Here is a 17,800-nt window from a genome sequence, read left to right on the forward strand (position 1 = left end):
TTAGGGAAAATTGGTATGTGGCTGTTCACCTGAAAAATGCATTGAGCACAACTGGCAATGCATGAGAAAAAGCAGACTGGGAAATTCCAGCAACAACTGTGACTGTTTGTTTAAAACATGCATTCAAAAGTTCTTAACAAATTGATGCAATTGTAAGTGTCGCAATTGCCTGCAGCTTTCGTACATCTCGTACATTTCGTACACCTGCCCCCTTTTTGCTAATTTATGCAAGAACGCCCCAAATTACATATTTATTTACGCTTGAACCGTAAACAGAAACTGCGGCCGCAAAGCATTCCATAAAAAGTCGCAAATAGCATTGTGCTTGTTTAGAACATTTCACACAAGTTATGTTCCGACAGGCGCACCACTTTAGTACACCTACCCCTATGTATGATGTATTTAAAAAGCACATAATTTGTTCTATAATGCTTTATTAATACATTGCACATCATCCATTACTTATTTATAAAGTGTTAATAAAGTATTTATACATTGCACCTTAATGTAAAGTGTTACCCAGAAGTCTTACAGTGCATACTCTAACAGTACTATACTATTTTCATTAACCACTTTTTCTGTTTGTGTTGGTTTTTCTAAAACTTCAATTTGGAATATTATTTTAGAGCACTATAGAGGAGAAACTTCCTGGTACCTAAATGCTTTGTGTTTTAAAATTTTAGCTACAATTAGGCTGTGCAACCCACAGCAGATGTACCATGATCCATCAGTTTCATCTAAAGTGTTGTATACTATATCTGTACCTCTATACAACTGTACCTAAACAAACTGTGACGCTTCTCCTTTGTCTTTAATTTGTTAAGCTAAGGAGGGGCAATGGTTAGAAATTATTTTTGGTCACAATGAGCAGAAGCCAGCTAGAGTAATGCATATATAAAACAGCAAGAACAGCAACCAAGGAGTATCTGAATCCTACAACATACTCATCAATCACTAGAAATGTTTATTGAAGATAACTGTTAATCAATGTCTTTTTCTGATCTCCCTCTCTCTATTTTAAAAACCCTAATAAGTACATTTCAAACTATATGCATTGCAAATCCAAACCCTCAATGCTGCACCATTCTTGCTGTGCCCAACGTGGTGTTTACATGTTTATTTTGCTCGCTCTATTATTATCTTTCTGCGAGTATGTTTGATATAATTTAACTTACAGTGCTTCCTCACCATAGCCTTATAATCAAAATGGCTGGCTTAAGCCAAGACAGCAGTGCTGTAATTTGTGATCATGTGCCAAATACAGCAGTACAGAGGAAGCATCAGCCTAATCAGCAAAATGTAGTGTCTTCTCTCCAGCCGTGATGTGTCACGGTTTTATGTAGCGTTCTGTATAATTTTATTTTATTATGTGGACCACAAACAGAGATATTGTGGGTCAGCGGAAGTCCAGGCAAAGAGAAGGTATTGTAGTTTTTGGAGAAAGAAGAACTCTTTGCTAAGCAGAAAGGAATCACAGAGGCAGCTGTGCAACAGAAACACAGCAATCGGATTCAACAGGGCCCTCCACAGAACTGTTGGCTGAAGTGTCAATGGTTAGGGCCTTGAAAATGCAAAGTAAGTTGACTGTCTTTTTTAAGTTTTATTTTGTAGTTGGTCTCCCAGGTGACATGTACTGTATGTGAAGGGCTGCTTGCACAGTGTTGAAATGTGATCTATTTTATGTTTGTAAAAGTTCCTAAAAAAATTTGGAAAATAAATACATTACAAAACAAATACTTAATGTTCAATATGTTCAATTCCCTTTAGAAATGTTACTGACTTTCAGAGATGGGCATGGATATTAAAAATACCACAGAATCTCTACACACACACACACACACACACACACACACACACACACACACACACACACACACACACACACACATATATATATATATATATATATATATATATATATATATAAAACTAACCAGAAAACACAAAGCTTATCTAATGTTACACATATTTAAAGGGATATTGGGGATCATCTCAGGTTCCTTGTGGGGTTACAGTTGGGGACATCTGCAATCTTTTAAAGATTATCAATTATTGTATTTAACATTAGGCAGGATAGTTTGTTTATCAATTGCTTACCTATTGTGTTTATTTGGGGAAGTGTGTATTCACCTTTTACCCCATAGAGAAAGGTGGAGCAAATGCCCTCCCTCCAAAAGACATTTGTTGACAGATCTATCAAAATGCATCTTTGTAGAGTGATTAGAAGTGTAACTTTCAGTTGACACACAGGTTTACAAAAGTTGTCGTTACTGATTGATATCTGATGACTGGTGTCATCAGATGTTAATGACAGGTGGGTGGGTGAAAAAGGTTTAAATAAATTGATAAAGAACACAAAATACAATCAGTATAATTGATACCAACTGTTACCAGTGCAATGGAGGATAAGGTAAAGCAGTGAGTAGTTTTTAGAAATTTATGATTATACTGTAAATACAGCATAATCGTAAATCTCTTGTAGTCTTTTTTGTATTACTTTAGTATAAATACATGTTAATTTGGATTCATATGTTGTTTTTTTCTGACTTTATGTGAACGAGAAGACACACATTTGCACGTTTTCCCATTGGAAATAGTGATATTTTGAAATATCACTGTCCTGGTCACAAAAGCAAAGTTTGTGGGGAATAATAGCCATTTTCAATACTTTTGAGGCATAAGCAATTAGGAAATAACACTTACTACCCAGGAACAAAAAAATAAAAATAAAAATTGTTACACGGTGGAATCAAATGTGCTGTTCAAGTGCTTGTACTTTAATCCCATCTGAATATCTAGCTAAAATAGACATGAGCTTTATTTAAAAAAAAAAAAGAAAAAACTAACAGTAAGAATAATTCTTACATTTCAGTGACAATGACAGTAGTGAAATTGTGTATTTTCTCATGATGAAATGCATATCTTTTATTAGTTCTTTGCTGTTCTATAATGATATATGTGGATATTATTTAACTGCTTTATATTTTTCATGATGACCATGTTACAATGTCCTGAAATAAAATATTTCTTAAGCATGTTATATAACTGCAAAGTATTAGTTGTAGTCTAATATTGGTTAATTTGTGGTGAGAGAGACTAAGGGCACTTTTAACTCACCAGGTAGTTTTTTTAAAGTCTGTTTTGAATAGTCATATTCATTAACACCAGTATAGAACAGTTTAATGAATACCAAGCTTAATTTAATTAATCAAAACAGACTTTAACAAAACAAGTAAGTGCCCAGCAGTGGATTTCAGCTGATCCATTTTTAGCGATGGAAAACTCAACAGGGTTGGGTACTTTTTTTTTTTTTTTTTTAATAAAACGTTGTTGGACAACCCTTAGAAAGCAAAATCAAACAGGCAGTTGAAATCTCCAGCATTTTCACAGGATTGGAGTCTACTCTTTTTAACCCTGTCTCGTCTCCAAAATGTTTGTTCGTAAATGTTTCTTCATTCAGCATATGGCCAAAAGTACAAAGAGCTGGCTCCATCTGACGAAGTCCATTTTACACTCAACAACATATGGTTGAAGTACTTCAGAAGTTGCATGAAAACACTGTAAGATCTTAAAACTGATATGAAACTTGTCAACACATTTACAATCCAGCTGCATTATTGCTGTGGCTGCTGAAAAATTGTAAATTTGATACAAATGCAATTTTCAAAGAAACAAATCACTTATTTAAAAAAAGTAGCGTTGCTGCTTCTGATATTGACAGCATTGAAATGTACTGTCTATATGAACTTTATAACTATGTAAATTTACATTGAAATTTTTTTAAGCCAAATAAATGCAGTGACAGCAATCATGTGGAAGCAATTCACTGCAACCACAATTTATATTAAGATTGCTATGCAAACTTTGTTTTGATGATGATAATGCATTTAAGAAGTTCATGGTTATGTTACAGTCTTGACACAATTGAAAACTGGCAACAGTAAAAACTAGGCAAAGTAACACTAAGCCTAGAATAACTGGCAATCATTATATTTGTCAGTAAACATTACAAGAGAAAATACAGAACCAAGGATCCAGACATTTTAATAAACTTGAATATACTTCAGTCTACACGATTTTGCACATTGAAGAAGAAATACCTAAATAATGAAATGCAGGAGTAAACTTCTGGATAGACAACAGTAGTCTAGGTAATGGCATTTCCTATGGTTATATAAGCATCCAATAGAACTAAGTGTTCCATGCAACATTCATAGAGCACAAACTTAGATTATTCTTCCTCCAGTCTAATTGTTAAAAAAAAAACAAAAAACAAAAAAAACATTACAGTACAGGAAAGATCAAATAAAGATTATACTTTGTCTACTGGGTTTTAGACAGTGTGTTGAGGTCATTTAGTAATTAGCTTATTAGAACGAGCCACAGCCATTCTCCAATCAGGTAGCGGAGAGAAGTTATGAAACTGAAAACACTTTGGCTCCAGTCATTGAGTCAGCACCATGTAGTAAACTAGAGAGTGGCAGCAGCCAAAGGGACAAACAAAGACTTGCATTTTCCTAACCTCCTATGTTTTCAGTCTGTTTTTTTTTTCTTTAAGCCTGATTGATTGCTGTACAAACAAGAGCCCAATCCACTGCACTAATTGCCAGCAGGACATTTTAATCTCGCAATTCGTCTGAGTGAACACTGTCTTCGGGTCCAATACATATTATCTGTGGTGCAGCACTGATTCATTTAGAACTTTTTTGGGTTCAATTAACATCATTAAATTATATCCATCACTTATGAAAGTTAATTAGTTTAAGAAACTAGAATAATAACAGCAATATTTTAACTGTTAATTTAAAACAACGTATCCTATTATTATTGGGCCTCTTTGTACTAAACATTGCATTTGTTTTCTTTGGGGACTTACCACTACTAGGTTTCTGTACAGATTTTTAGTCATATGGCTAATTTCCCAACTCTATAAAAATATATCATGTTTTTATAGTCTATTAGAATGTTTAAAATACTACTATTTTAATAACAATTCATATGTACTTATGGCTTGTTGTTATAAGAAATATAATTTGGCCAAAATAAATGTGATTCCTACTGTGTGCACCATGGGGGTTTTACGCTGTTGGTATTCCTTCAGTTATGAACGATAAATGATATGCATATCTGGAGCACCCTATTAATTTCACTGCGGTCAATACTATGTAATTCACCTCACTTACTATTACAAGAATACATCCATCATTAGGATTTTCTGCTCTGTAAAAGAAAAACCACATTGAAAAACCGCAAGGGGTTATCCTTTCAGTGTACAGTTTCTAAAGATATTGTTTAAATATCAGTTTCAAGTTATTTTAGTGAGAATTGTATGTTAAAAAATAAATTTATGTTGAAAAAAATTGTCAATAAAAGAAAAGGTGTGGAGGCTTAACTACTGTGCCATGAAAATTATTACAATAGGTTGTGTGCGAAGGATTTGGAATGCTGTCAACTGTCTTTTCTTTGGCACAGTGAACTGGCATCAGCAAAAAACAAATCTCTCTTGCACATTTAATGTGACTAATTTGTACAACATGTAGACAGTGATTTCTTTACCCATTTTGTCATTACAAGGTTGTTTTTTAATTGATTTTTTTTTCAGACAATACCTATCCTGAGTATGGAAAACATATATATATATATATATATATATATATATATATATATATATATATATATATATATATATATATACAGAGTTAGTCAATCTTGTGTTAATAGGGTGTTTTTCAATACAATACAATATATGGGAGCACTTTCAATGATGTGATTGCAATTACATATAAACTGAAGTCATGTTTTCTATTACTATAACCAATTAACAATTACGATTGCTATGGCTGTATTGGAGAGACTGGACAATCATTGAGAAAACATATTGCAGCGTTGGGTCATTATGTGTGTTCTGTGTTGAAATTGTGGGGGGGAATGGGATTATCGTTTCTGTGGGTAGGTCTGTTTATTTTTACTGTTGAAATGCTGTTATTTTATTGTTGTGTATGAGCTGTTGCTGCCTGTTATTTTTTGTGAATGTCTCTGCCTCCTGTTGTGTGTGTACACAGCCCCCTACGTGTCTGCTGTACTGTGTGAATGGTGGGGGGATTATGTAAATTAGTTTTTGTAACCTCAGCCAATGAGCATTACAGTACCTATAGAAAGTCTACAGCCCCTTTCAAAATTTTCACATTTTGTTGCCTTATAGTCTGGAATTAAAATGCATTTAAATATGTTTTTTTCATTCATCTACACATCCTACCCCATAACTTCCAAGTGAAAAAATATTCTAGAAATTTGTAGAAAATGAATTAAAAATAAAAACTGAAATAGCTCAGATGTAACCAATTGCCTTCAAAATCACGCACCAAATTAAGTGGCCTCCACCGTTGTTAAATTGTAGTGATTCACGTGATTTCAGGATAAATTCAGCAGTTCCTGTAGGTTCCCTGTGTTGGGTAGTACATTTCAAAGCAAAGACTCAACCATGAGCACCAAGGCTCTTTCAAAAGAACTCTGGGATAAAGTTATTGAAAGGCACAGATAAGGTTGTGGGTATAAATAAATATCAAAGGCCTTGAATATCCCTTGGCGCACAGTCAAGATGATTATTAAGAAGTGGAAGGTGTATGGCACCACCAAGACCATGCATAGATCAGGCCTTCCCTCCAAACTGGATGACCGAGCAAGAAGGAGACTGATCAGAGAGGCTAGCAAGAGGGCAATGGCAACTTTGCAAGAGCTACAGGCTTTTATGGCGAAGCCTTCAAAGTGTGCATGTGACAACAATATCCCAAGCATTCCACAGATCTGGCCTGCATGGTAGGGTGGCAAGAAGGAAGCCATTACTCAAGAAAGCCCACCTTGAATTCCATTTGAAATATGCAAATAAAAAAAAAAAAAAAAAAAAAAAAACACTCTGGAGATTCTGTAGCCATGTGGTAGTTTTGTGGGCTGACAAAACTAAAATGGTATCTTTTGGCCTAAATCCAAACCATTATGTTTGACTCAAACCCAACACAGCGCATCACCCAAAGAACACCATCCCTACTGTGAAGCAATTTGGTGGCAGCATCATTTTATGGGGATGTTTCTCATCGACAGGGACTGGGGCACTTGTCAGGATAGATGGAAAAATGAATGGAGCAAAGTACAGAGAAGTCCTTGAGTCCTTGAAGAAAAACTGTTGCCCTCTGCAAGAAAGCTGAAACTGGGACGGAAGTTCACCTTTCAGCATGACAATGACCCAAAGCACATAGACATAACTACAATGGGGTGGCTAAGGAACAAAAAGGTAAATGTGCTTGAGTGGCCCAGTCAGAGCCCCGACCTAAATCCAATCGAAAATTTGTGGCATGACTTGAATTTTGCTGTCCATCAACGCTCCCCAATGAACTTAACAGAGCTTGAACAGTTTTGTAAAGAAGAATGGTCAAATATTGCTAAATCTAGGTGTGCAAAGTTGGTAGAGACCTATCCCAACAGACTCACAGCTGTAATTGCTGCCAAAGGTGCTTCCACCAAGTAGTAACTCAGGGGTGTGGAGACTTATCCAATTATGATCTTTCAGTTTTGTATTTTTAATATATAATTTTTTTTCTCAATAAAAACTTTTTCCCCTTTAGATTATGGAGTATGGTGTGTAGATAAGTGGAAAAAAATCCTCATTTAAATGCATAAAACTGAGTCACTGACACAACAACATGTGAAAAAAGTTCAAGGGGGGGGGGTAGAATTTCCATAGGCACTGTACACAAGTACAGCCTGTGCGCTGCAAAGAGTTGTTGTTACTGGGGAGTGTAAAGGACCTAAATTTGTTTTCTGAAACAACACATATTAAACAACACCTTTAAGAGCCAAAAACAATTCCTAGCAACACCTTCATTACTGCTGCTGACAACCCACCACACACTGTCAACACGCACAGGCACGCACCATCCTTAACCCTTTAAGAACGAAATACATTTTTTGAATAGTTAAAGAAAAAAACTTAAATAACAGGTAGATATATGCCATTTAAATTCTTCAAAAATTACATACATAGCCTGTCCTCAAATAAGGACACTTACTGGATTGATAGCATCGTAGATACAGCAGTTGTATGGCAAGCCAAATTATAATTTAGAGATATCTCAAGTTAATTTTGAGATATTTCTAAATATTTAAAGATATCTCTAAATCATTTCTATATATTCTAAATATTTGAAGATATTTTCAAATGATTTAAAAATATCTCTAAATGGACAGGAAGTTATTTTGAGATATCTTTAAATAATTTAGGGATATCTTAAATCATTTAGGCATGTTCATTTAAAGATATCTCTAAATCATCTGAAGATATCTTCAAATGAACAGGAAGCCATTTCAAGATATCTCGAAATGTCTTCCTGTGAAAATGCTCTGTGTTTTGTATGGTTATCCTGTCCATTTAAAGATATCTCTAAATGAACAGGAAGTTATTTTGAGAGATCTTCAAATGATTTAGAGACATCTTTAAATGAACAGGAAGTCGTTTCGAGATATCTTTAAAACCGTAATTTTAAGACATCTCTAAATGACAGTTTGGCTTACCATGCTAGCAAAATCCACATGATTTCAATAGTATTTAAAGGTATCTGTAAATCAGGTTGAGATTTTATTTCATTTTAGAGATCTCCAATTGATTTACAGATATCTTAAACACTGCACAATTAAAGATATATCTAATTCAATTTGAGATATTTCAAAATGATTTAGAGATATCTTTAAATATTTCAAGATATCTTAAAATGCAATTTCAGATATCTCTAAATGATAGTTTGTCTTGCCAACAGTTGCAGTTCACTTTTCACTACTGGATAACAGTATCTTACAATTACAGCTTTGATAGGAAGCTTCAGTGGGCAGTAAATCACTGGGCAGTGCCGCCCACATAACTACATCCAGAGTAGCAACTTCCTGGACTATAAAATTATTAATAGAGTTAAATAAATAAATACATTGTTGGATTCTTTTCAAATGTAAAATAACGAAAGGGATATTGTTATTGTAAAACGAAATATTTGTACAGTAGTTCAAATTAACATTACAGTTAAAATGTAAGGCTATAATTCACGCATACCCCATAAGTTAACGTTAAAGTATCTACAGTTTATTGAAAATGCTCATGACTACAAGGTAATGTTGGGTTTTAGTCACACAAAATACATTTTACTCACTTAGGGCCTCATTTACGAAAAGGCACTAAATGTAGCTGTAACGTGCACATTTAGTAGTGAGCCTAATCTAAATTTACTGCCCCATTTGCAAACAGAGAACACATTAATTTACGTGAGCGTTATTTGGCTAGTTTACATACTATAGTGTGCACTACATGTATTGTGAGTGATAACTTAATGTGCACGATAATGTCCAAGACTTACCCGTGACCACCGTGAAATAAAAAGCTGCGCAGTCCAGGCATATCTTTTGGTCAGTGGATTATTGTGAAAGGTGGAGGTGGCTTACACTGACTGAAAATGAGCGATCAACAGACAGAGGCAACACAAACTAAAACTGCACGCAGAGGAGTTAGAAATTCTAGTGACAGAGGTTGTTATAAATTACAATACCTTGTTTGGTCCAGTGGTTTATTTAACCACTCTATTATTTGTACCAATGCAATGAACCATAAAATAAAATATAAGAAATTATAACATTAATTCATGTTTATTCACGCTTATTTACAGGTAATTTTCACTGCTCTGTATGAAAACTGTAATGTAATTAATACCTCCATGAAGGTTTCCAAACAAACTGGAGCACACTACGATTATTGCCCTTTAGTAAATATGGTGTGAAAAAAAAAATCATTTCATTATTCAGAGCAGGGTGCCTCTTTTAAATACATTAGCAGGCATTATCATACAAATCACATAGTCATTCCGATTACCATAACGTGGCACAATAAAATCAGTGTGCACCATAATATATGCACTATTTGTCGTGATAATTAATAAAATTGCATTAGTAAATACGGAAATCATAAACGTTCATGTGATTATGATGCATCATAATGTTTAGTGCCATTTCGTAAATGAGGCCCATAGTGTCTAAATCGTAGAGGAAATCACTCAATGACCTCAAACCTTATCTGGAGCACTGTTTCCAAACATTCTCCTACAAATGTAAACAATAACATCTTTTTTGTAAAATTTCAACTTAAACCTTGAAAGCTAGTGTTTGAATATGACAGTTAATCTAATAAACAGTATCAGCTCTTCAAATCAATTGTGAACAATTCTTCATTATTTGCTACTAGCTATAGTTCAACCATTATATAATTTGTACTAATGTTGTGAAATATTTTAATAAGTCAAAATAATGAATTTTAACTGAATTATAAATTACCTAAATAATAATAAATAATGAAGAAAATGTAACAGGAACACTTGGGGTGTCATTAAAGTGTTGTCCTAGAGCAATATTTTTACATTTATTTTTATTCTCAGAAAGCCCAAGAGTACAAGAACGCCTGTACTAGAACTAGTCCAAATCATTATATTGAACATAATTGTGAGTTATTGATAACACAATTTATATTGAAGTAATTGTTGGTGTATGGAAAAAATGATGTCTTAGTAGTTGTTACACACTGTTTAAAAAGGCAACACTCAATAAAGTTGGGACAGCTGATTGTCTCCCCACACATTGGTTAGCACCTCTCACATGCCACATTTTTAAATGTTGCTACTTTAGCAAAAATTCTGAAAATGTATTTTTTATGATCTGTTACAAAACTCCAGTTCTCATTACCAGGAATAAAGGGAGTTTGGTATTAGCCAATGTAATACAGTGGGGTCTGTTTGTCAAATTTCACGGGACCAGTAAAAAAGTTTGGCTTATCAGAAATTCAGCTCATCCGGAGCTCTCATTTCTACCAGCGGTTACCAAAATAGAATAGTCCTATAGTCATTAATAATAAGAATGCTCTGTTTTATATAGTATTTTTTTTTTATCAAATATTTTTATAAGAATATGTTTTAAATCCTGAGCAAACAAACTCATATGTACTGTAATTTGTGTGTTTCTCATTTGATCACAAGAAAATACTGGAGAACAAAAAAAGATAAAACCGAAACATGTTTTATGGAACAACATTCCTTGTACTACTGTATGACTTTTGTCACTGAATACATAAGTTGTTTTAAATCCTAACTTGTTACATTTTATATTGTATTTAGTAATACAAACTTGCACTTACTGTAAACTTATTGTGTTTAAATATTGTTCTTGCATTGTAATCTTGTATTGTCCTGTAACACCTTGGATAAAGGTGTCTTCCAAATAAATAAATAATAATATTAACAACAGTATGGTAAGAAAAAAAAAAGAAACTTTTAGGGCACTCACATTTCACTCATATTTTGCCAATGCAGACAAATCCCTGTACATTTTTGAGTAAAAGTCCAGGATAGATGTTTGCACTTGACTCTGAAATGCAGTTTTCAACAATTTGTTCAAGTCTTCCCATCAAAGTGAACTGTGAATCACGTTCATGTTGCATACAGTTTCTGGGGGCTCACCGCTGTCTTAAACACTGCCATCTAAAGTTTCCTAATGCTGTATGTTGCAGAGGATTTCCTCCTCATTCAGTTCTTCTGCCACCGCTATATCGGTGTCCACACTAACAATGTCCTCAATTGCAAAGTGTGGCTCAATAATATTTCTGTCTTTCACTACTGTAAGTTTGCACTGCTCATCCTCAGTAATCTCTGTTTCAAGTTTGTTGGCATTGCGAAAAAAAAAAAAAAAGCCAGCCTCATGGAAACAGTTGGCTACTGTCTGCTGGGTAACATCTCTCTGAATGTTGTCATAGTCTCCAACAATTAAATTGTAAACTCAGATGCATTTCTGCCAGCATACATACATCTCAAAAGCTTCTTTATAATCTTTCTTCTGTAGTGGCATTTCAAATTGTAGATTGTAGATTTTACTCATAGGGTTGCAGCATTGCTGTCATGTTGGGTGGCAGAAAAAAGTTTGGTTGCCTTCAGGTTAATGACCTCAGCATGAGCAGGGCAATTGTCCACACACACAAAGTGAAGAGTTCATGATTCATCCACGCTCGACGGTTCCATTGGTACAGTGTGGGTAGCCACTTGATACCCTTGAAACACCAGGGATAACCCAATTAGATGTAACTGCTATGCCACTGGGTGATGTGTCATCCTCCAGAAATTAATATTACAGGTTCTTTGCAATCTGGGCTGGCTGACAAGCATCTACAATTGTATACACACACAGACAACAAAATAAGCTTGACACAGTTTATTTAAAATGTTCCTTTTACACTGGCCTCAAGAAAGCCACGCCACAAAATGCAATAAAATATAGAAACAGCACAACTACACTGAACAAAAATATAAATGCAACATGTAAAGTGTTGGTCCCATGTTTCTTGAGCTGAAATAAAAGATCCCAGAAATTTTCCATATTCACAAAAAGCTTATTTCTCTCACGTTTTGTGCACAAATTTGTTTATATCCCTGTTGGTGAGCATTTCTTCTTTGCCCAGATAATCCATCCACCTGACAGGTGTGTCATATCAAGAAGCTGATTAAACCGCATGATCATTACACAGGTGCACCTTGTGCTGGGGACAATAAAAGGCCACTCTAAAATGTGCAGTTTTGTCATGCAACACAATGCCACAGATGTTTCAAGTTTTGAGGGAGCGTGCAGTTGGCATGCTGACTGCAGGAATGTCCACCAGAGCTGTTGCCAGAGAATTGAATGTTCATTTCTCTAGCATAAGCCGCCTCCCACGTCGTTTTAGAGAATTTGGCAGTACATCCAACCGGCCTCACAACTGCAGACCACGTGTAACCAAACACCAGCCCAGGACCGGCTTCTTCACCTGTGGGATAGTCTGAGACCAGCCACCCGGACAGCTGATGAAACTGTGGGTTTGCACAACCAAAGAATTTCTGCACAAACTGTCAGAAACCACCTCAGGAAAGCTCATCTGCGTGCTCATCGTCCTCATCAGGATCTTAACCTGACTGCAGTTTGGCGTCGTAAACAACAGTGGGCAAATGCTCACCTTCGTTGGCCACTGGCACGCTGGAGACATGTGCTCTTCACGGATGAATCCCAGTTTCAACTGTACCAGGAAGATGGCAGACAGCGTGTATGGCGTCATGTGGGCGAGCGGTTTGCTGATGTCAACGTTGTGAACAGAGTGCCCCATGGTGGCAGTGGGGTTCTGGTATAGGCAGGCATAAGCTACGGACAACGAACACAATTGCATTTTATCGATGGCATTCATCCACCGCCATCATCTCATGTTTCAAGATGATAACACTATGTAACACAATTTTTGTTCCTGGGTAGTAAGTGTTATTTCTTAATTGCTTATGCCTCAAAAGTATAGAAAATGGCTGCTATTCCCCACAAACTTTGCTTTTGTGACCAGGACAGTGATATTTCAAAATATCACTATTTCCAATGGGAAAACGGGCAAATGTGTGTCTTTTCATTCAAATAAAGTCAGAAAAAAACAACATATGAATCCAAATTAACATGTATTTATACTAAAGTAATACAAAAATGACTACAAAAGATTTTTGTAAATACAGTATAATCGTAAATCTCGAAAATCTTTTGTAGTCATTTTTGTATTACTTTAGTATAAATACATGTTAATTTGGATTCATATGTTGTTTTTTTCTGACTTTATTTGAATGAAAAGACACACATTTGCCCGTTTTCCCATTGGAAATAGTGATATCTTGAAATATCACTGTCCTGGTCACAAAAGCAAAGTTTGTGGGGAATAATAGCCATTTTCTATACTTTTGAGGCATAAGCAATTAGGAAATAACACTTACTACCCAGGAACAAAAAACATATATATATATTTGTTACACGGTGTAGTGCATGGCCCCATGACGCAAGGATCTGTACACAATTCCTGGAAGCTGAAAATGTCCTAGTTCTTCCATGGCCTGCATACTCACTAGACATGTCACCCATTGAGGATGTTTGGGATGCTCTGGATCGATGTGTATGACAGCGTGTTCCAATTCCCACCAATATCCAGCAACTTCGCACAGCCATTGAAGAGGAGTGGGACAACATTCCATAGGCCCCAATCAACAGCCTGATCAACTCTATGCGAAGGAGATGTGTCGCGCTGCATGAGGCAAATAGTGGTCACACCAGATACTGACTGGTTTTCGGATCCACACCCCTACCTTTTTTTTAAGGTATCTGTGACCAACAGATGCTTATCTGTATTCCCAGTCATGTGAAATCCATAGATTAGGGCCTAATGAATTTATTTCAATTGACTGATTTCCTTATATGAACTGTAACTCAGTAAAATCTTTGAAATTGTTACATGTTGTGTTTATATTTTTGTTCAGTGTATAAACAAAGCAAAATGATCTGTTGCCACCAGCATACTCTGTTAGCCACCCGAGAATCCGTAGACAGCAACTCTGAAAGGTAGGAGGTGCATATGGAACAAGCATCCCAGGCCAGTGAAACCGCTGTCAAAGAGCTGCTGTGGTCTTCTCTACTGCACAATTCCCAAACTTGACATTTTTATCTAGATTTGACTGACTGTATTAATTTATGTTCAGGCATCTTCAGCTGATTTTGAATCACTTTTTGCTTCTCTTCTGAATTTGGGCTGTGATGGAAGGGAATCCAAGCTAGGGTCAGCCTTTAATGAGCCTTTAACTACTAAGTTCAAAGTATGAGCAAAACATGGAATATGTTTCCATTCTGCTTTGCGCACTGCAGCCACCATGTTTGCCCCAATATCTGTAATCACAGCTTGGACTTTGTGGTTAATTTCCCGTTCAGCTGTTATTCTTATTAGGTGCTCAGCAATGTTATCTACAGTGTGCTGTCCAGGGATGTGTGATGTTTCCAAAATGTAGGACTGCATTTGTCAGTTTGTATCTATGTAATGACATGAGACAGTTAGATATGCCTCTGTTGCCCTTGAAGTCAGAACAACATCACTTACAGGTAACAGTGATCTCTTCACTTCCATCTTACCTTTATCATATAGTTGAGGGAGTTCAATGCGCATCAGCGATCTCCTATTTGGAATCTTATACCAGGGTTCAAGCAGCTTTACAAACGTCTGAAAACCAACGTCTTCAACAACAGAAATTGGCTGAAGATCCAATGCTATAATTTGTATTAAGCTGTTTGAAATTGATTTTGCTCTTGGAGAATCATCTAAAAAATCAACAAAATGCATTATTGAGTTGTGCTACAACAGAGTGGTAAAAGCACCAGTCAGTACATAAATACATACGTTTACTAAAGTAGATAAGATAAAAAATCAGTACAGAAACAATATTCTGGTTTAATGTTTACATTCACAGGTGGTTGTTATTAATTTATTTATGCCACAGTACATAGTAACGTCTTGTATAGGGTTTGTTTTTATGCTATATGTACATACAATAAAAATCTTAAATTTCAGGACACCCTTGGCGCTAGTGTAAACAGGTGTGTCTTCATGTTGTTTTTGTTTTTAAAATTTTTAGTTTTTCAACTATTAGTTGTCAAACTGTTGATAATTGTGCCTGCATGACTGCAATATAACCTTTTAGAACGCCACTTAAAAATGTAATAATTGTAGGTGAGTCACATCTGATATTTTAATTTGTGGTTTAAATGATTTGGACAAACAGCTGAAATAAATAAATAAATAAAAGTGTTTTATTGACAGTGATGGTGGTGACTCAACACTAGAGCCCCCGCGGTTATACCTAAAACCACCGCCAGCAGTCATTATGGCGGATACATTTTAAACAACATCAATATTAAAATGAAAGACAAACTATCGGCTACAGCTCAAAAGTTTTATTCAAACACATCGATTAAACATGAAAGGGTTTATTTTCTAACTTACCACATACTAATAAAGCACTACTTAAAAAAATAAAAAAATATAATAAAATAAACATTTCAAAAGTAACTAGTGTGTAAACAGGTGTATGTACATACAAAATTAAAAAGAAATTTTTTATTTTAAAATGAAAGTAATATACTGTATATTTCCTCTTGATCGAGAAAGTTCACACATGTTTAAAATGTGTAGTGTAACTTTATAACTGTAATTTACGAGATTAACTTCATGGTCTGTCTTTCTCTACAGAGGGGACAGACAGATACTGAGCTTCAAGGATTCCCTTCACAAACTGATTGATGCGTATTGCATTATGAAGGGATCTAAACAGACAAGCAGAAAGGAATGGGCATTCATGCAGTACAAAGCAACATGCCGACAGCAGAGAGAAACTCTCTTTTAAGGGTTGAATAGATATTTATCTGTAGTCTTACTTGTGTGGAGATAGGGATGCAGTGTCACTACCCACACTGGTAAGATTGCATGCAACAAGACACACACATTACCAGGCTTGAGCATTTTGACTGCAGTAAGCAGGATTGGAATGTTGATGTTTTGGAAGCAGTGAAAAAGTAGACAATTCTTTTGCACAATATTTTCTAACACCCGGTCAACAGTTATTTCCTGAAAGGTTTTATTGCTCTATAGCTCATACTGTATTTGTACCTAGTCGGAATATGCTTTGTCTGAGCAGGGATTTTTTGCAGCTCTTTGTAGAATCATAATAAGCCATGCTTGTGGATTCATCACACATTGTTTAATGTGAACGTTCTGGGTTACAACCTGGGACAGTCAACATCCTTGTAAATACACAGAGAGGGGTTAAAGTTACTAGCTGGTCAGTTCTCGGGTAATAAAAGAGGGTGGTAATGCTGATGACAAGTATTAATATATGGTTATTCCTTTTCACTGTGCTTGTTTGATTGGCCTACTTACTTATTTGACTCTAGTGGAATATTAAGATCACAGCCAAGAGGCCGTGAATGTGTAACCACAATCAAAAGACAACATGGCTTGCTTTTAATGTTCAATGCTGTGTCATTTGATGAACGTTTTGTGGCCTGAGACTAAGCAGAAGTTGATTTACTTTACCCGGCAATGATGGACGAGTGATATAATGTGTATTAAGCACGTCCAGTTCCCTGGCAACGCCAAAAAAACCTAATAGGATAAACCAAGTTTCTGCTTTATTTCAAAGATATTTCTTTTTAAGTGAGCCATGTTCATCGACTACAAAACTGTGTTAGATCTGCTTGCTTTTTCTGGCACTTGCTTCATATTAGTGCACAGGCTTGGAACTTAATGTTTTTCAAATGGCAGAGGTCATTGTATTCTTTGCATGCAATATTATGCTTCCCATCACTGATATCATTACTAATAAACTGATCTCAGTGACTGGAAAACTTTTTTTTTCATGACTTCTGCATATTATTAGAACACATTTATATATTGAAGCCTAAGTATGAAATCTCGGAAAATATATGTACTAGTTTTGCTATTTGTTAGTGTTAATACACTAGAGCAGTGATACAGCTGTTTACTTCATTTCTAATTACTATTCTAATATGCAGAGGGTACAGTAAAAGTAGAATAAGCATATCATTAATGTTTTACCCTGACATGCCAAAACCATCTCGGGATCATAACTATTTGGTTTCAAAATGTACAGATAGCCTCAATAAGTAAAAATGTCTGCTCAGTTCCAAATAAACATTTTAGCTGAGAGGCATCCTACAGGAAATACCTGTGGAGAGATTCAAAATGTTTAGTTTAATAAACATTAAGACATCTTTTTTTTAATAATCACTAAGTTAGCATGAGTCCCAGATCAACTAGATTTTTTTCCCCCAACATTGAAATGTCCCTTTAATTACAATGCATTTTTCCCAACATATAGCTTCAATTTTCCAT

General features: G+C 35.3%; 1 long non-coding RNA gene across 1 annotated transcript in view; it reads left to right on the forward strand.

Moving 5' to 3' along the window:
- Nucleotides 1-1,280: 1,280 nt before the first annotated feature.
- The window catches only part of LOC121317452, a 64,837-nt gene continuing 48,317 nt past the window's right edge, over nucleotides 1,281-17,800 (forward strand). Inside the window, exon 1 of the long non-coding RNA XR_005950504.1 lies at nucleotides 1,281-1,575. This is a non-coding gene — a long non-coding RNA (uncharacterized LOC121317452). The remainder of the gene's footprint in view (nucleotides 1,576-17,800) is intronic.

Source organism: Polyodon spathula, chromosome 6 (genome assembly GCF_017654505.1).
Source record: "Polyodon spathula isolate WHYD16114869_AA chromosome 6, ASM1765450v1, whole genome shotgun sequence".
NCBI classification, from domain to species: Eukaryota; Metazoa; Chordata; class Actinopteri; order Acipenseriformes; family Polyodontidae; genus Polyodon; species Polyodon spathula.